Source organism: Phacochoerus africanus, chromosome 9, assembly GCF_016906955.1.
Source record: "Phacochoerus africanus isolate WHEZ1 chromosome 9, ROS_Pafr_v1, whole genome shotgun sequence".
Taxonomy (NCBI): Eukaryota; Metazoa; Chordata; class Mammalia; order Artiodactyla; family Suidae; genus Phacochoerus; species Phacochoerus africanus.
The window spans coordinates 35,020,841-35,041,838 of record NC_062552.1 but is presented as its reverse complement, the minus strand read 5'-3'; the positions used below and the strand labels follow the sequence as shown (position 1 = coordinate 35,041,838).

The 20,998-nt window shown below is 43.4% G+C and overlaps 1 protein-coding gene across 2 annotated transcripts in view; it reads left to right on the top strand.

The window, feature by feature from the left end:
- BTBD9 (BTB domain containing 9) overlaps nucleotides 1-20,998 on the top strand; it is a 408,373-nt gene that overhangs the window by 312,648 nt on the left and 74,727 nt on the right. The gene's annotated exons all lie outside the window — the stretch shown is intronic.

The following is a 20,998-nucleotide window of genomic DNA, read 5'->3' as shown; positions in this document are numbered from 1 at the left end:
CACAGGATCACAGATCATCTGGACTTGAAGATAGTGACTATAGTACTGAGACGGACTTGGGTCTTTGCAGCGACTTCCAAGGGCCTAGTACAGTACTCTGTGCTGTGAGTACTCAATAAACACTCATTGACTGAGCTGACAACGTAGTGCGTTAGTGCAACTAAAGGGAGTTCTATCTATCACCTAAATTGGACATCATATTTGCTCAGTGTGTCTGATCTCCCTGTCTATGAGGAAACTGCTAAAGATCTGGCGTCTCCGGCAGATGACTAAGACGAAGCCCTGGTGTTGGGCGTCGATGTGAGCGCAGGTCCAGATGCTCGCCTTGCGCTCCTGCTGCTTCCCTTGCACCCTGTCTGAGTGCTGCACAGGCAGGTGGGCACGTATCTATGTTAGGGCAGCCTCCTTTGCACCTAGAGAGCTGAAAATTTCCTTTTTATCATCCAAAGAATACAACAAACATCGAAAATATGACTCCTCTGGCTTAGATTAAGATTACCTATAATTCTAGTCAAAACTGGAAAGATATCTTATAAAATTTGCTTCGTATCTGTCATACTGAGCATCGTCTGTGACAGCCCCGAACCAAGGAATATTTCCTTGTCTCTCAGATCCATGATTTATTTACCAAGCGTTGTTTCTCCCACAGCCTATCTACATCACGCTAAAGTCTTCTCTTTTCACCCCCAAACCTCAAAACTCTGGTTCCCAGAAAAATAGTTGGATAAAAAATTATATGTTTGGCTCCCAGTAGATGCTAGAGTCTGAACTGTGTGAACACTAAGGGGACTGGAAATACTTGAGCCTAGAAACAGCAGAGTTTGGGAGAATGATAAATATGGCCCATCCAGTTTCATTCTCAAGGTATTTCAAGACCAGAAAGTATTGCTGTGAACTAAGTTGCTTGCTAAACATATAGGAGCGGGGAGTTCCCTGGTGGCCTAGTGGGTTAAGGATCTGGCATTGTCACTTCTGTGGCATGGGTTCAGTCTCTGGACCAGGAACTTCTGCATGCCTTGTGTGGCAAAAAAAAAAAAAAAAAAATAGGAGAGGGCCTAGAATTCAGTTGTTCTTTTGAAAAACAGGAAAGGGTAAATACTGTCCCCCCTCCCCGAAAAGTATGTGTTTGATTTACCTCACACCTCAACTGTTTCTCTTTCTTGAGCAATTAGAGAACTTAACAACTAGTCATGGTAAAATACAGTGGAATACGTGAAGAGAAAAATCCTTTCAGTTTTCACAGATTAAGCCATCAAGAAGACATTTCTACAGAGGGTATCAGTTCCATTTGACCCAACATTTCATGCATGAATGGATGTTTATCCAAAATTATTATTTGAGACCCCTCTAAGCAAATTTACCAGTAGTTCTTAAATTATTTTAAAAAGTGGGGTAAGTCATCTTGGAAGGTCAAATGAATGAGAAGCATCAACCTACGCCCATGCGTTCACTTTGGCGTGTTTTACTTACACAGTGCTTCCCCCCACCGCCGCCCCCCTCCCCAGGGTTGGCCACACAGGGTCACAGAATTGTGACCGTTTTCATGAAGGCTAACAGAAGCGTTGGACCTTCAGCAGACTGACCGAAATTTCTACAAATTTAATACATCAAATTGCTTGGATCTATCTATCTTTTGACTATTAAGTAAATGAAGCTATTCTGAAATCTGCTAAAGGGTCACAGTCATTTAAGAAATTACTCCTTGAATTAATCAAAAACGGAAATCTATCTTTGAAAACTTTCTGTCCTCAGGTATTCTTAAGTCAGAGATTTTTTTTTCCCCAGAAGCCCAAATTTGCCACCTTGTTAAGATGCTCTTGGTGCATGATGGTAGCTCCTGGTGTCACTGTACATCTCCCACTACCCCCGTTAAGCTTAGCCTTTGTACTCTGGCACCCACAGAGGCACTTGACCAAAACATTCCTGTGTCTCTAGTCAGGCACAGACAGAAGCACTGAGACCAAGAAAAGCTCTTCCACCTCCTCTTCTTGCCCCGTGCACTTCTACCCACCTCCATTCTGCCTCCTTCTCTTAGGAGCAGTGATGATGGTGACAGACTGGTCAGTACCCCTCAAGGACTCCTTTTAGCAACTTTGCTGGACACTCATGGCCTTAGCTCCCGCTGCGGAGTCTTTTTTTTTTTTTCCCCCTGCTGTGTTGCCTCTTTCAATAGTGTATCAGATTGAGCATAAAGAGTATTGGTTACATAGTTAAATGCAGAGTGCGCTTTTCCTTGTGCCCAGGTTTTCTTCCTGTGTGCCCTTAGGGTCTAATGGTAAGGGTCCTTTTTCTTCCTTTTACCTGAAACCGTGTCCCTCAATGGTTAGGGCATTGCCAGCCTTTCCACCTTATCCTTTTACTGTAACCGAACACCAGTCAAGGCTGTTTAGATTTTCCATAGGATTTAATGGCCTTTTTAGTTGCCATTTCTTTCAGTACCTCTGGAGTTTGAGCTGCTTCACTGTCTCCATTTAAGAGTTGAAGAGATTACAGTATAACTTAAGTTCCTTCTCTTTCTCTCCACCATGAGCAGCGGGATACAACAACTACTGCTAAAGATTCCAGTTTGTTTTACAGTCCTACAGAGCCTCTTAAGAGTACCTTCTGGTTCAACCCACCCTAATTTCCTAAGGATGTAAATTGCAGAAACTTTCATTAACTGTTGTGGCTAAGGTTTGACAACATATATTTTTATTACTCACCCTCCTTTGCTCCAAAGGGAGCTTGCATTTGGCTGCAAATAACAGGAAAAAAAACCTGATTAAGAAAGACTGTTAAAAATTTGTTTTGGGGGAGTTCCCGTCGTGGCGCAGTGGTTAACGAATCCGACTAGGAACCATGAGGTTGCGGGTTCGGTCCCTGCCCTTGCTCAGTGGGTTAACCATCCGGCGTTGCCGTGAGCTGTGGTGTAGGTTGCAGACATGGCTCGGATCCCGCGTTGCTGTGGCTCTGGCATAGGCTGGCGGCTACAGCTCCGATTCAACCCCTAGCCTGGGAACCTCCATATGCCGCGGGAGCGGCCCAAGAAATAGCAACAACAACAACAACAAAAAAAAAGACAAAAAAAAATTTGTTTTGGAGTTTCCGTTGTAGCTCAGCAGTAACAAACCCAACTAGTATCCATGAGGACGCTGGTTGGATCCCTGGGCTTGCTCAGAGGGTTAAGGATCCTGCGTTACCGTGACCTGTGGTGTATGTAGGTTGTAGACACGGCTCAGATCCCGTGTTGCTGTGGCTGTGGTGTAGGCCGGTAGCTGCAGCTCCATTTCGACCCCCAGTCTGGGAACCTCCATATACTGCGGCCCTAAAAAGACCCCCCCCCAAATTTTTTTAAATCATTTTGGTTTCTTCTTGCTTTTGTTTGTTTGCTTTAGTCTCACATAACAAAACGTCTGCGGGTAGATGGCTACTAGTATGAGTTCTACAATTCAGTGAACTTTTTGGTTTTCCTGGTCTTTTCCGCATCTGTTTTTGTCTCGGCGAAACAACACACCTGCTACAGCTTTAACTACCACGTCTCCATTTAGGCAGGAAGGAGGGGAAGGGAAAAGAGCCCTGCTAGCCACCTCTGTCCCTTTATATGAGGTAAAGCCAAAGCTTTGTTTGAAGCCCCACCTAGCTGCCTTCCACGTGGTCCTTAGGAGCTCTGTGCCATGCGGCAGCCCCAGCACGGCTGGCAAAGACGTTGAGGGGCATGGTGAGGAGCTGGCACATCCAAGTCAGCAGCCCTGCCACCAACCCCTTCCTCTGGCTTGATATTTCGCATCTACTCTGGGATTTTTATTAATCTCCATATTTCATGTGTTTCATTTATTAAAAAAAAAAAACTTTAAAACAGCTTTACTGAGATATAATTCATATACTGAACAATTTACCCATTTAAAGTGTATAATTCAGTAGGGGCTTTTTTCCATTTGTTTTTTTTTTTTTAAATGCCCACAGCTTCTGGGTGTATCTCAAACAATAAATATAATAATTGTATTTTTATTATTCTCAACTTCAAAAATGTTCTGTAAAAGCCTATGTCTGCTTACTGTGTCTGATCTAAAACGAGAAGCCTTACTGATTATATATGTTGGGTTTCTTATTCCTAAAATTTACTTCTTGAAAAAAAACTAAATTTCTGTTGCAGACTCTTACATAACATTTAGTTTGCTGTGACTGGTCTTGTGCTTTCCCAGCACAGTGATAGTGGATGTACCTGATAAAATTTGGGAGGCACGCAGGATCCCAAGGTCCCTGTGATTAATCAAAAGGAGTATAAATTGTATTTGGTGTGGTTTCACTCTAATTAAGTGTATTTTAAGTATTTCCGAATTTTTGTTAAAGTCAGGTGTCTATGTGGAACCTATTAGCCAGACATATTTGATTTAACCAAAATACCTGTTTGCCTAACCAGGTTATAGGGACTTGACTTTTCTTCTGTGCATATAAAACTTTAATATCAGAAACTTTGCTGCATATCCATGCGGTAATGATGGATTGTAATGGTGGATTAGCTGAGTCAGAAGTCTTGCTAGAAATAACATTTTCAGTGTTTAAGACCTGGAGTTAAAACACTCATGCCCATCAGCCCTAGAATAACAAGACCTCTGACTTTCCAAGGGGATCTCGGGCAATAACTCTCCTACCACCCCTAGTCTTTTCCTCCTAAGTTCTTGGAATGTGGTGTTTTTAGGATTACAGTGAATGTTACTGGTTTGGGGAACTTTTGAAACAAGAGGTAGCAGTAAGTGGGAGGATGATGGTAACAAAACCACAATTCTAGATCTTGGGAGAAAAAATTAAAATACCCTCTGCTTTTCCTCCCATTTATTTGTGGCTTCCCCTATCCCCATGTCACTCCTCCCCAACACAGTGCTCGTGGTCACGGCATGTAGTTCCTTTCCAGGGGAGATGCTGGTCACATGGTGACTTTGCAGGGGTGAGAGTGAGCCACAGGTCAATGGAATCGCTTCTGTGCCTCTTGTCTTCCACTGGGCCCTACGAGACATGGGCAGGACCAGCTCTGCTAGAAAGAGGCCCTGTCTTCCCTCTATGTTCCTACCTCTCCCCACCTCTCTCTTCTTTCTTGTGTTCTCACAACAAGCAGACCCAGGCTTTCCTCTCCTTGGGCGTTTTACTCCCTCTTCTATCTTTGAAGGTAGCCAGGGTAAGGTTGCTGCTCAAGGCCCGGCAGCAGGGGACCGTGAGCTCTCCTGTACCTACTCTGTTGTGGTGGTACTAGAATGTGAATTGGGTTGATCCTTCCTTAAGCTGTGGTGAGAAGAACCAAGAGTAAGTTTTGGGTGTGGAAGAAGGGACAGAACCGGCCTCTGGCTTGCTTTGGTTGAAGCTGTTCAGGTAAACCAACTTTTTTTTTTTTTTCACCATCAACAGTTTATTCTACCTAAAAACAGCATTTTGTGCTTGCAGTTAAATAGAGTGGAATGAGTGCTCTTGTACATTCCTCACTGAGGGATTAGGTCGGGCTGTCTCCCCACCCCTGAGCAGGCAGGACCCCTATTCCCTGTGGCTGTCTTTGATGTTGGCATCCATGCACTCTCTCAGTGCCTGAGGTGCAAGCTCTGCCTTCCCAGGACCCCAGCCTGGGCAGGGTGACCTTGGAAAGACACTGTGCACATTGGAGCATCAGCCAAACCGGCCCCACCCATGGTCACCTCCACGTCTTACGCCTTTTGCATTAGTGTTTTGAGCCCAAAACTCTACTGGCAGTAAAGTGTCCCTTTGCTTCCCACTTGCTGAAACTTTCCTTGATATGTCCTTATCTCAGGAACCTTGTGGGAAGGGGTAGTTGTAGTCTAAAATAATAGATCTTGTTCCTAAGCTCTTGTCAATTTTTTCTTGATATCTAACCTTCTGTATACTTTTTCCCTGAGATTTAAAATAATAATAAAGCATCTGTAATCAAATAATGTCTCTATTAGGAAGTTCATAATAGTCCTATTCGAAATAGATAAAGCATTATTTATAGAGAATTATAAATAATGTCTTGTTGATAATACCATTCTTGGAAGAATAGATAAATGGCTTTGTCATGATTGAGGTCATTATAGTGAGACTTTAGCTGTATGTTTTAGACTCAGAGAAAAAGTAGAGAATTCATGGAGATTATTTGGAATGATTTGGGAGGAACATGCCAATAGAGTCATCCATTCAAAATTGGTTTCATTAAGGATTCCAAGTGAGTAGTTTTGTTAAAACACTAAGCACTATAAGGTTTTTATAGTTCTGTGGTTGTAAACTGCCCTGGTCAGTTATCTTCGAAGATGCTTTTTATAATCACAGAAGACAGCCCTGGAGAGAAAATGAGGGCATAGCATCTTACAAATCTGTTTTATCCCGGTGACCAATAAAAAACCCTGCCTGCATAATTGGTATGGTTTAGTCTAAGGTGTCATCTCCCTCTGTAATGGATACATTAGGATTTTACTGCTGTCATATTAACTGTCTTATCAAGGACTATGTAACTTGTGTGTGTGTGTTGTTTATCGACTTTAAACGTCTCTCTAACTTCTTCACCTTATCCTACTGTTCCCGCGCTGTTTAGTAGAGATCTGGAGGGTGGTGATCAGTGACTGTTCCGTTTGCACGTATCTTCCATTTGAGAATGTAACTCCTAGGCACTTCATCAGTTCAGAAAATAGGGTGTGGGAATGGGAGGTTTCCATTTTTATTTGGACTTTTTCTCCCCTCCCTCCCTCCATCTTTCCTTCCCTCTCATTCCTTTTCTTGTTCTTTTACTCTTAGCAGAAATACCAGAAATTTGGAGTGAAAGCCAAGCCAAGAATTGTCAGTACAGTTGTCACAGTAAGAGCGATGGGATTAGGACTATAGCAGAATCTAAAAAGTCCATGTGGAATTTGCTGCATAAAAATCTATTGAAACATTTTTGACAGAAGAAAGGGATTTTAGACATGTCTGGGCCTAAGTTCAGCCTTAAACTATACCTTTATTTTTTACCTTGATGCCATTACTCTTTACTGCTGAATAAGAAGAGCTTTAGTTTTCTGTCTATTCCTGGCATTGGCCAACTGTTTCCATAAAGGGACAGATAGCCGTGTTAGACCTTGTATGCTATAATGTCTGTCACAACTGCTCAGCTCTGGCAGGAGGGCAAGGCTGTATTCCAATAAAACTCTATTTGCAAAAAGAGGCAACCACAGGCCAAAGTTTACCAATGTTCTGTCTAATCAGCTCCTTTCCTTACTAACAGCTCTAGTCCATATAGGTGAAAGTAAACAATTAGGGAAGTCATTTGTTTTCCATAGTTTTAAAAAACATGAATAATAATAATTGTAAGCCTGTCATTAAAAGATATGAATATTAGGAGTTCCCCCTGTGGCACAACAGATCATCTTTAGAGCACTAGGACACAGGTTCGATCCCCAGTCCAGCACAGTGGCTTAAGGATCCAGCATTGCCACAATTGTGGCATAGGTCACAACTGTGGCTTGGATCTGATCTCTGGCCTGGTAATTCCATATGCCATGGGGCAGCCAAAAATAGGAAAAAAAAAAAAAGATACGAACATTATTATCAGCTTAATTTGGAGTCAGGATACATGTCATGACCCAGTGGTTTTTCCTCTTATGTTTCACACGGGGTAAGCCTTGAGGCTGCCCAATAGGAAGTGTGGCACATGAGGCTTTGGCCCCAAATCTGACCTTAGTAGAGTAGTTCTGCTTATAATTGTTATGGATATTGAGGTTCTTCTAAGATGTTGTTTGGAAAAGGAGTTTTGCTACTAAAGAATATTTTTGAAAATATTGGTTGGCATTTTTTTTTGCATTTAGTAAATACCTTTTTATGATGGATTCTTTATAAGAAGTTCCAAAGGATTTGCCATGTGTTACTTTGTAATTAAAAGAGAAAAAGACTTAAAAAGGAACCGCAGATCATCCAAATTAGAATCTATCTCCCTTTCCTCCCTGATCCTCACACTCCATTTAACAGGTTATAAATCTGAGAGGGTAACGTTGTAAGATAGAGGCAGAATTGGGACTCTGGTCCTGTCTGGCGCCACTGCTACTAGTTATACCATATTGTCCTTGTGTCCATCCGAGGCTGAAGGAGTTAGTGGAGCCCCTTGTGGTCCAAATAGGCTAAGGAGATAACTTGATCCAGAATGTCACTGAAGCTACACCATTTTCTTCTTTCTTGCTCGTATTCATTATTCCACTGACCTGCCAGGAGCCCCCAAGCTACTAGGGCACAAACTGTGCTTACACAGAGCTGCAGAACAGTTCCAGCACCAGCTCCTTGGAAGTTATCCTGGGGAAGTCTCCCAGCCCCCTGACACTTTAAACCTTGATTGTCTGAAGAGTGTGAGTTTTGACAGCTTCATGTATGACTCAGACAGGCTGCCTCAGCCAAGTCCCCTTCTGCCCCTCAGCACGGATCTCAGTGTTGACTCGTGGGGATTCAGTGCCAGAGTGGGAGGATCCCAAGAAGTCCCTGCTCTCCCCACCTTGGGCATGATTCCTTCCCTGGTTTGTGACATTCTTAATCTTCTCTGCCTATACCTTTCTGAATGTGAGTCAGGAGAGTAATACAGAGGTGTGTGGGTGTGTATGCACACATGCACGCTGCATTGGGTGCCTGCATGGTACCAGAACTGTCTTCTCAGGATGCCTGTGTAGGTCCTTTCAGCCAAACAAGAAGAAAGTAAAAAGGGGTCCAACAGATAAGGCCGTGGGATGCCGGCGAGATGAATGTTTGTTCTTTTTGATGAGGCAGCATAAGCCAGATGAACAAAAGAAACAAAGCAAAAGTTTAATTCACAGAGTACAGGCTTCTTGTGAAGCCTCATGCTGTGCTTGAGTCAGAGTGGCAGGGTCTAGCTGCAGCAGGGCCTCAGACAGAGAGAAGTGATTTACTCATCGCTGCCTCCTTCACTCAGATTTCCTCTTTTCAATCATACAGTGTCCATCACCAGAAAGCCCAGTTTCTGTACAGGCGTTTACCCTGGTAGCTTGCCCGGAATACATTTTCAAGGATTAGTGTACATGGCATGGAGAAGGGCCCCTGAGCCCAGCACACTCTGGTGAATATTCATGTCGGCACCTGGGAGGGTTATTTCTAAAAAGGCAGCTCGTGCAGAATACATTCTGAAGAGGGAGTATTTTTTTCTCTTGTCTGAGGATCCTTCAACCAAACAAACATGGTAGGGAGGGAAGGCGTTCTGCAATCCTGGTGAGTATTGATAAGACAGAAACTGCACCCTCACATCTTCCGCAGCAGTGGGAGAACCACGGCCCCTCCCCATTCAGAGCCTTTGCCTGGCCTCCCACCCTGGGTGGGGGAGCATAGGTGATTCCCCCACCCCCAAAATGGCAACTACCTGTTTAGCCTTTGGTCCTGTTTCCCACACCAGTTTGATTTGATTATGGCTGTTTAGCAGTTAGAAAAGTTAGAGTTATTAATGTTCAGTTGAAAACGTTTGAATTAAAACTTATGATCGCAGCTTTGAAGACCTGGATCAAGAAAACTGTGCTGAGTGGCCAGTGATCAAAAGAATTCCATTGAAAAACATAATTAGCCATTTTTCCCTCTAGCCGTTACAAAAAAAGTTACATAAAATCTCACTTTTTTCCCTGCTTTTTGCCATTCTTCAAAAGATTTATCACACAGTTACATATTAAGTTGATTAATTATCTTTTGTTTATGAGTACTTATCATAGTTAGGATTCTCACTTTTACAAATTTGTGAAGATGTTATCATTGTTTTTCTCATTAATGCTGTCTTTATCTTAATGGTAAGTCATGTACCACATGGAGGATTATGATTTCTCAAATACCTCAGACTTCAAATAGAATAACCTACTTACTCTGTTTAAATTGCATAGCACTTACAACTTATTTATTTTAATTTTTATTTTTCTGTTTTAGAGGGCAGTTGTTTTCACGTGAAAGCCTTTACAGAATCTCATGATGGAAGTTCTTACAGAGGGGACTTACAGGGAGAGAATTTAAAGGCCAGGTCAGTGTGAGGGAGAGCGCAGGCAAGCGTTTCACTGTACTGGGACCTAACGGAGTAAACAGGAGACTTGGCGACAGGCGGCACCTCAGAGAGGGCTCAAAGGAGGAGGGAGCCAGCCTGGTGGTCCTGCTCAAGGAGCACGAGGGTCTGGACTGGGTGGCGGGTGTTTTAAAATCATTTTCATCAAGAGCCAAGGACTTTGTAGATTGAAGCTGGATCAAAGGTTGGAACCCAGATCTGATTTGGGTGAAAAGGTCAGAATGATAAGAAAGAGAGAGAGCTGTGGGAAGGCAACACCAGCAGTGTTCAGAGAGACCAGAGGGGAGATTTGGTGGGAACAAAAATGAAGAGATTACATGACTGAATAGGAAGAGTTTTGCCTTGTAGTTCATCCCTGCTGGAATGTTCTCTCCCTGTAATAATATTCGGAGTCCGAGCCTTCCCACCTTGTTTCGCCCTTCCTTTCTCTGCCTTTATCACCAGGTTGAGAGAATACAAAGGTCTGCCTATAGCTAAATTGTGAGTTCTCCCACAGACACAGATGCCTGTGAAAACCCGACCCAAGGGACTGAAAAGGAGCCGTGGAGCTTATTAAATTTCTCTTTGGCTCCGCTTCTTCGGGCTTTGCCGGCTGTGTGCCTGTGGGCACGTATTAGCATGTGGTTCCTCTGGCCACAGGAGCAGGAGTGCAGGATATGAGGCAGCAGTCAGAGTTGATAAAGCATCAACATTCTAAGTGAGACTCTCCAAGATGGCGTGGGGTGGAGGAGTGGCTGGGGCTGTTTTTGAGTTGAAATATAACCATCTGTGGAGCCTTAAAAGATGCTATCCTGGGAGCTCATCATGTGAGAAGGGTGATTTATTTGAGGTTTCTTCTCCTTTCCTTCATCCTCTCCTGTCTGGTCCCATGTCTTCTTCATTTCAGCTCAGTAGCACTTGTGATCTGTAGGGCACTGTGCTAGGGACCACGAGAAACAAATGCCGAGACCATCAGCCCTGCCTGTCCTGCACTCTAGAGGCAAGGTCAGGGCAGACCCTCCTGACTGACTTGGTCCTGAAAGCTGATGATGTGGGGTGGGATTGTGTGGTGTTCCACAGGGAACCTGCAGCCACGTGACTTGGAACCACCACCACCCCCCCGCCGCCGCCACGCTGGGCCACTTGATCCACAGGAGACAGAAATGGGAGTAAATGTCATGGTCTGTGCACGCGGGTTGGAAAGAAGAATTTTCTGGCATGGTGAAGTGAAGAGAAAGAAAAGTTTTTCGAGATGAGAAACACGATTAAGATGGCAGAATAGAAGGACTGGAGCTCAGCTTCTCTCCTAAAAACAACAAAATTCACAACTAAAGGCTGGGCAATCTTTACCCAAATAGACTGGAAACCTTAAAAAATATATCCTACTCCAGAAGACAAAGAAGAGGCCACATCAAGAGGTAGGAGGGGCGATTACGTGATATAAACAACTCCATACCTCCTGGGTGGGAAGCCCCACAGACTGGAAACTAACTGGTTCACAGAGACTCACCTACGGGAGTGAGAGTTCTGAGCCCCACATCAAACTCCCACATGTGGGGATCTGGCACTGGGAGAAAGAGCCCCTGGAGCATCTGGTGTTGAAGGCCAGTGGGGCTTGTGCACAGGAGCTCCACGGGACTGGGGGAAACGGAGACCCCATTCTTAAAAGGCGCACACAGACTTTCATGTGCACTGGGTCCCAAGGAAAAACAGTCTCCATAGGAATCTGGGTCAAACCTAACTGCAGTTCTTGGAGGACCTCCTGGGAAAACAGGGGTGAATGTGGCTTGTTGTTGGAAGCAAAGCTCTCAGGAATATTCAGCAGCTGCCTTTCTCTGGAGGTGACCATTTTGGGAAAATCTGGCCCCACCCATCAGTCAATCAGTGCTCTGAGAAAAAGACTTTAGACTGTTGATGCTGAAGATGATGCAAGACATTGGAAATAAACTGGAGGCAAAGACTGACAACTTACAGGAAACACTGAGCAAAGAGGTGCAAGATATAAAATTTAAACAAGAAGAGATGCAAAATACAATAACTGAAATAAAAAATTCACTAGAAGCAGCTAACAGCAGAACACAGGAGGCAGAAGAACGAAGAAGCGAGGTGGAGGACAGATTAGTGGAAATTACGGATGCAGAACAGAAAAGAGAAAAAAGATTGAAAACAAATGAAGAGAGGCTCAAAAAACTCTGGGACAACGTGAAATGCACCAACATCTGTATTATAAGGGTGCCAGAAGGAGGAGAGAGAGAGGAGGAGACAAAAAATATTCCAAGAGATAATAGCCGAAAACTTCCCTAACATGGGGAAGGAATCACTCACTCAAATCCAGGAAGCACAACGAGTACCATATAAAATAAACCCAAGGAGGAACACCCCGAGACACATACTAATCAAACTGACCAAAATTAAAGACAGAGAAAATCTTGAAAGCAGCTAGGGGAAAGAAACAAATAACATACAAGGGAACCCCAATAAGGTTATTGGCAGATTTTTCAGCAGAAACTCTGCAGACCAAAAGGGAGTGGTGGCATGATATACTTAACATGATGAAAGGAAAAAACCTCCAACCGAGATTACTTTACCCAGCAAGGCTTTCATTCAGATTTGAAGGAGAAATCAAAACCTTCACAGATAAGCACAAGCTAAGAGAATTCAACAACACTAAACCAGCCTTACAACAAATACTAAAGGAACTTCTCTAGGCAGAAAAGAAAAGACAGCAGCCCGGAAACAAAAATTCCACAAATTCCAGTAAAGGTATATATACAATAAAGATACGAAATCATCCATGCACAATTATACCACCAAAATCAGAAATCATGAGAAGAGATGGGTACAAATGCTGGACACTGGAGATGAACTTGCAATTAAGAGAACAACTTAAAACAATCTCATATACGTATAGACTCATATCAAAACTTCAGAATAACTGCAAACCAAAAATCTACAGTTGATGCACAAAGAGATGAGAAAAGCTGCTGGTACAGCGGGATGACTTCCTGACCATCAGGGAGAGCTGATCCCTGAGGAAGAGCTGACCCCTGCAACTAGTGTCTGTTTTTTTTTTTTTCTTTTTGTCTGTTGTTGTTGTTGTTGTTGTTGCTATTTCTTGGGCCGCTCCGCGGCATATGGAGGTTCCCAGGCTAGGGGTTGAATCGGAGCTGTAGCCACCGGCCTACGCCAGAGCCACAGCAACGCGGGATCCGAGCCACGTCTGCAACCTACACCACAGCTCATGGCAACGCCGGATCGTTAACCCACTGAGCAAGGGCAGGGACCAAACCCGCAACCTCATTGTTCCTAGTCGGATTCGTTAACCACTGCGCCACGACGGGAACTCCCAGTGTCTGTTTTTATAGCCCAGGGAGAGGAGGGGTCTCAGGTTACAGCTGCTGACCTGCTGATTGGTTGGGGAAAGAGGGATCTTACAATGCACTTGCCGGTTGGTTGGGGGCGTCTAAGGGTGGGCATGTGGCAGGAAGGAGTAGGCCAGGTTGCTCAAGGTCGGGGAAGGGGCATTACAACGAGGTGGGTGGGGCGATGATAAGGGTCTGGTCATTCTCATCTTGGCCAGAAGCTTTGAGTGCAGTCTCCTTGAAGGCGCCTTGAAGCCCAACAGTAAAGATGCAAGAAGGAAACTTCCTAACACTCAGCTGGTAGGTTAGTGACCTCTGAGCTCCCTAACATGCCTGTCCCTTCTCCTCACCCTCCTAATAATCTCCTAGGAAAGTTCACCCAAATGCATACTGCTTTCAGCTGTTAAGAGAAGGACTGATTCTGGCCTTTTAAAATCACCACAGCCCCTAATAGCAAAAGAAGCTGAAATAGAGCTGGACTTGCTCCTAGGACACTAAGCCCTGTGGTCGGGGCAGCACCTCTCTGTTTTGGCCTCTAACTGGTGCTTTTCCCATCCTGCTATGGGGCCGTGTCGGTCAGTCTCACCGATTGTGCGCACACGTCATGATGAGGAAGCTGCCGAGATGAAGGGGGATGGCCTTGCTGTGGAGAGGGGAACTGACGGTGCCAAATTTAAACATAGGGGAAGATCTGTAAAGGCCACATACCTGCTTGGCATGTCACCGCTGCAAAGGCCTGTAACATAATGAGACTTCACCTTTTAAAATATAACAAGACCATTTGAAATGGTTCCCAGTATTTTTGATGCCAACATCTCACTTAAGGAAGGGGCTCTAGTGAAAAGAGTCACCTTGGAAAATAGTACTGGTTTTCTTCTCAAGGGTTGTTTGGCCTGGACAAAATTTTCTCATATATCCACATTGAAAGCATAAAATGAAAGAATTTTTGTCAAATTTGATGCGTAGGATGAAATCTAGATCATAAGCCTAGGCCAAAACTTATTTCTTAATAAAGGGTTTGCCACATGATTGAATAATCTGCGAAAGTTTGCTTGGACAGTATTTAGCCTGTATAAAAAATTAAGCAGGTAACTTAGAAAAATAGATTTGCATTGAAAGCAGGAAATGTGTTGATTATAAATTGTTTTTCCCCCAAATGTGATAATTTATGCAAAAACATTTTGAAACCAGTGAGATCTGTGTGAATGTGAGGTGGGATTATGATTAGCTCTTCACCATTCTTTCTATGCTCAGTATTTACTGAGAATTGCCACTGCAGCCATGCTGCTTGGCAGTATGCTGTTACCTTTTAAGTCCTCACCTAAAATTGAAATTAAAAACTCAATCCCTCCAAGGAGGGAAATGATGGTCTCAATTAGCTGTCAAAAGTTGGTAGTTTTTGGAGTTCCCATTGTGGTGCAGCAGAAACGAATCCGACTAGTAACCATGAGGTTGCGGGTTCGATCCCTGGCCTCCCTCAGTGGGTTAAGGATCCAGCACTGCAGTGAGCTGTGGTGTAGGTCGCAGACGTGGCTTGGATCTGGTGTTGCTGTGGCGTAGGCCGGCAGCTGTAGCTGTGATTTGACCCCTAGCCTGGGAACCTCCATGTGCTGCAGGTATGGCCCTAGAAAGACAAAAGACAAAAAAAAAAAGAAAGAAAGTTGGTAGTTTTGGACCGTCTCAAAGTTGTGTCCCATCCAGCTTTGCATACACCCGTATCCTGCAGGTAGATTCTCAATTGGCATGTCCCTCTCAGATAACTTATCTGGATTACACTGCATAGAATACAAGATCCGGTGGGAGGGAAGGCCGCTCCTCTTACCGCCTCTTCCTCAATGAACTCGCCTACGTGGTGGAGCCCGAGTGTCCGCATCTCCTCACTTCCCTTCATTCTGGGCCTTCAGTGACCAAACGCAGAAGCTGCATGTGCCAGACAACTGAGAACTCGTGCTCACCCCTTCCCTTGCCAACTGCAAAGGATTATTAGTTAGTGTCATCGTGTCCTCCTCTCTCTGAGACCTCACCCTCTAAGAGCCGTGGGAGCTTAAACACTCCGCACACAGACTCTCTGGTGTCCTCTGACCTAACATACTTCCCAAGTTCTCCTTCCATCTGGATTGTCTTTGTCCTGCTGGTAAAAGAAGGCTGGTGTTCCCTTTGCCCTGAGAGGGTGGCCCATGTAAAGACAGGGCCCCCGTGGTGGCTGCCCATCCGGAGTCCTTGGACCTGGGACCCACAGGCAGCCACCTGGTCCCCTTCCCAAGCCTTTGTGAAAACGTCTCTTGGTTCCAGTCTCCCACTGAGAATCTTGTCTGGGGCTTGCGTTCCTCCAGCAGCTCCTCTCAGCTTGACCTTGCTCCCACCTGAGGAGGACCCTGCATAATCGAACCCTGGGACAGCTGACAATAGGATCCCTCTTATCTTTGGGAAAATCCTTTTCTTACCAGTAAAGTTGTTCTGCAGCTGCACCGCTTCCTTCCGGCAGTTGTTAGAGGCTCCCGTCTGCCTCTCGTAGTGGAGATTCCAGTGGAGCCTCTAATGTGATGTCTGTCTTTCCGCTCCTCGTTCAGAAGAACTAGAACTGGTCTCTGAATGTGGTGAAAGCATGGAAATTTCCCCTTGCGACAGCGCTCCATAACTTCCTCCTTCACCTTCGCCACTGTCACATCTGCTCTTTGGCTTCCTGACCTCCGGCCCCTCTCTATTCTGAAAGGTGGTCAGCGCCCTCTGACCCACTTAACTCCTCAGCAGCCTGAAGGGTAACTTTTCTGACATAAGTGCACTGTGTCTTCCCTTTTCTCCGTCGACCCTACCTTCTTGCCTCCTGCTCCCTCAGTGCCACTGCCGAAGAGAGTTATAAACCACTCTGATTGTTCCATCTTTGCACGGCCCCTCCCTGCAGCTCAGTGGGCCCTGTGGAGCCTGTTCCAAAGCCTGTTCTGCCTTCTACCCCACACTGCAGTCCTCTCACTCCTAGCTTGGACAAAGGATAAAAGATCTTCTTTCATATTTGAATGAAAAGATTGCTGTCCAGGAGTTCCCATGTGGCTCAGTGGGTTAAGGATCTGGTGCTGTCACTGCTGTGGCTCAGGTAGCTGCTATGGCACGACTTTGGTTCCCGACCCGGGAACTTCCAAGTGCCTTGGGCTCAGCCAAAAAAAAAAAAAAAAAAAGATTGCTGTCCAAGGTGAGACTCCTCACCATTCCAGTTCTTCACGTCATTGTCCATCTGGTCCCATAGCCATCCTGCCATCGTCGTCACCCTCATCAACAGAACGTCCGCTCTTTTCTGCCTCATGCACTCTGCGAGGAGCTTATCTTAGGCCCTTTTGTCTCAAACTGCAGAAACCAGGTTAAGACGGCTTAAGCCATTAATGGCAAGTTTATTAAGCAACTTGGGAGATTGCTCTTGGAGCACCAGGGCAGGAACTCTGGTGGCCCCCACAGGGGCTCACATCAGATGTTGGAATCCTGCTGGGAGCCCAGATCACCTGTCTCCTTTTCTTCTCACTATAGATGACTTTCTTTGTTGTTTCTTTGAGCCTCCTGATGAAAGCGAGTCACTCCAGAATGTGTTGCATTTTTATCATTTTAATTGAATAGAGCCAATTATGCTAGAATCTTACATAATTCTCATTTCTTGACATGAAATCTGATTGGCCCAGCAAAGGTCGCATGTCTTCCTAAAAGCAGCTGAGTCTACAATCAGAGCTCAGGAACCCTCTATATTTTCCTCAAGGCTGGGCCAGAGACAGTTCTCAAAGAGAGGAATGACTATGTAATGGTCAGATTATGTCCCCAAACCCTCTACTGCATAGACTGTTGCAGAGAATTATAAAATGTTAGAAATAAGAGCCCTTAGAAACTATTGAATCTATTTAACTTCACAAGGGATGAAACTGAAGTACATGTTAAGTGACTTACTTTATGTCACTTAGTCAGTGCTCAGTAAATAGTTGTTGAATTGTTGAGTGGAAAACAATTATTCCTTAAAGAAAATTTCTGAAGATCTTTACAAAGAATAGTCTATACAAATTTTTGAGGTCATTAAGTGAGAGATTAGAAATGGGTTTGATGATAAATTATGGTTATATGACTAATATCTTGGCAGTTGATCTTCCCCCAGTTATCTGTTTTCACTCAAATGGGAAGACTCAGTAAGAGCAGTGGTCTTGACCTCCCTGCCTTCCGTGAAGTCTCTCATGAACAATGGACAGTTAGAAAAAGGCAAAACAGACACTTGCTGCTGATATAAAAGACACCAATTCGGTGAAGAAGCTGTTGATCTCAACTGTTAAACCTCAGCTATTGTTCACAATCTGGCACAGAATTAATCCCTTAAGAAAGGGATGAAAAAAATGCCATTCAGCACAACCTGGTTTGTCATTGCATGCATAATGCAGACTTTCCAATTAGAATGCTATAATTTGGAAACTTTCTTCACAGACTGATGAGAGAGCAATTATTTTAAAGAAGGGAAAACTCAGTCCACTGGGTTTGCCTCAAGTCACTTCTGACTCAAGCCGCAAAGACAAGAGTTTTGAAAACATATTCGCTATTGAATTTTGTATCAAAACACCAGCAAGGAGAGCAATTAGTTGCTGTAAACTGAACCCCAGTAATCAATGGTATGCAGCCAGCCAGAGCATTTATGGAAGATGTAAGCAAAATCACATCTGCTAATCAATTAAAAAAAGCCCAGCACTTCACTGCTTTTCAGGGAAACTCCACAATGAGAATAAGGAAGATGGGGGAGACATCACCAGGCATTTCATGCAGTGCTCATTAGGTAGAGGGGTTTGTGGCCACAGCTAAACGTAGACTTGATAGATCTTGGCCAGCAGCTTCCTTTCCTTAGCTCTTTTTGAAAGTGGGTTCTGATGTGCAGTGGAGGTGTGTAGAGGTCAGAGGTATGTTTAAGGAGCTCCTCTCAATTAAAGTCAGGGGGAGTGTGTCTGTCCTGGGCTAGCTCGCTGGGCAAACCTTTTCTGGCAGATTACAAGTCAGAAATATCGCTGTGTTGTTGCAGCTGCAGAGATACAGGAAGACGTTGCTGGCAGGTAAAGAGGTGAAGGGAGTTGGTGGGCTTTACAGTTGTGCCTTATTAGAGCAAAATTTCTCTCCATGGGGGAAAAAGAGATTGAGGCTGTTTTTCCTTTAGTGTCCTTAAGCTGTTTTTGCTTTTTTGAGTTCAGTCAGCAGAAGGGTTTTCATTCCTGGCTAAGCCTCCATTCCAAGTAAATATGCATTCTAGCACATGAATTGGAATCCCTCTTACACAGAGAACAAACCAGTGGTTACCAGTGGGGGAGAGAGACGGGGGGTGGGGGGAGTATAGGAATAAGGGATTTAAAAAATGAGTTACTGTGTGGGATTATATGCAATTGCGTGTGTGAAACTCTTGAAAATTTCAAAGCACTATAGAATTTAAAGAATCTTTCATCCAGTTAAAGAATGCATATATATGTATGACTGGGTCACTTTGCTGTATAGTAGAAATTGACACAACATTGTAAATCAGCTACACTTTAATTCAAAAAAAAAAAAACCCTTTTTAAAAAAAGTATCCTTCCCTCTTAAAAAAAAATTCTAAGTAGAGGTGAGTCTGAGCCCTAGCATGACAACCCAAGATCCATCACTGTCCCTTTTCCACTCAGGAGTCACAATGACCCCACATTTCCAGCCCCCAGAGACTCTTAATAGAGGAATAGAGAGGAGATGTCTCAACCAGTATGTGCACTTGGCTGCTGTTCAGAAAAAAGAATTTAGGCCAGGAAAAATTATTGAGGTAAAGATCAATAGAGTAGACTAATAAAAATTAATATCTTCAGCATGCAAACTGTGATAGGCAGTGGATTAATATCCTCTAAATACAGAGGGCATCTTGTAAGTCATTAACAAAAGGATAAATATAAGTAGAAAATGAGTAAAATGTTCAAGTTCAGTGATATATAAAAAGCTGCACGTTAATGTAATAAGATCTAATTCAGCTATAAAATTGGCAGTATTTTTAAAGATAATACGTGATATTGATGATGATGCACAGAAACAGGCATTTTTATACGTTGCTGGTAGTATGAGCATAAATTGGTAGAGATGTTTGTTGGGGACAAGGGGACAGTTGTGCAGCTGTTTTGTAATACCTGTTATCAAGGCCTCCTAAGTCCTGCTCCAGGAATTGCACTTATGGAAACTTTGAAAGGCAGTAACCATAGATGTAGCTTAAGAATGTTCATCACACCGTTGTCATAACAGTGTGTTATTATCAACTACCTAAGTGTTCAACAGTAAGAGACTAATGAAATAAATTATGGGGTATCCATACAGTGAAATTCTGTGAAACCAGTACATATGATGAAGAATATTTGATGATTGAAAAAAAAAAAGATATTTATAACAGGTCATTAAACAAAGCAAGTTATAAACAGTTTGCAGCATATGTATGTGTTTATAGAATTAGTAGAATTACAGGTGATCTTTGTTTTACCTTGAAAGAAACTAGAGAACCTTATAGAAGAAGTTACTATAAGACACAATTTGCACAATTTAAAAAATTCTTTTAATCTGCTGTTATTTCAAGAACCTCTACTAGAGCGTTTATGAAATTTACTCATAACTGGCCTTCCTTTTATCTTCTCCATATCGCATATCCTTGGGACAGTTCTTTTCCATGAAATAGTTCAAGATGTGGTTAAATTCTATCCCAAAAGGGTCTGATTATTTTCATTTGGATACACTAATAAAAACACTAACTCATGATTATCCAGGAGGATGTGGATTACGATAAACTTGGCTTTCTAAATAATCTAAAATTCCATTGGGGAAACTGCCTCAAAATCACGTCCCCAAAAGCCTGTTACCAGGCTTTTAAATAAAGAGAATCGTTAATTATTTTAAAGTGGGGTTTGTTTTTTTTTTCATGGTTTTAATCTACTCTGGTGTTTATGAATGCTTTCAGCCCAGAACATATATGGAACATGTGCTATAAGCAGAACCCACATGTTTGGAGTAGAATTTTTTTTGTTTTTGTTTTGGAAAAAAGAGCAATGATTTTTCTAAAAGGCTTATATTTATTCTGAGAGCCAAACAACCATAGAGGCAAAAATTACTTTTTTAAAAGTTACTCAACATAGGAGTTCCGGCTATGGCGCAGTGGGATCAGTGGCATCTTGGGAGCCCTGGGACACAGGTTTGATACCAGCCTGGCACAGTGAGTTAAGGGTTCAGCGTTGCCGCAGCTTCAACTAAGGGTGCAGCTGTGGTTCGGATCTGAGCCCTGGCCAGGGAACTCTATATGCCTTGGGTGGCCAAAAAAGAGAAAAAAAAAGTTACTCAACATAAGTATAAATTAACATAGGCATATTGCATAAAAGAGCTGAGGAATTAGGATGATATTTGAGGAAATGACTAACAAGGGAAATGATGCACTTTCTTTTCAAGCACGCGGGTATAGTCTAAAAGAATTATTGGACACTAAAGCAATAGGGTGGACTCCTGTCTGATTGATTCAGAGTATTTTGAGAGATTAAATACTCAAGTGGGTTCGAGAGAATCCATAGTATATACAGTATTATACATCTGTTTATGCTTTTCCAGAGCCTTTTAGTTTTTTCTACTTAAAAGATGAATTCCGTCA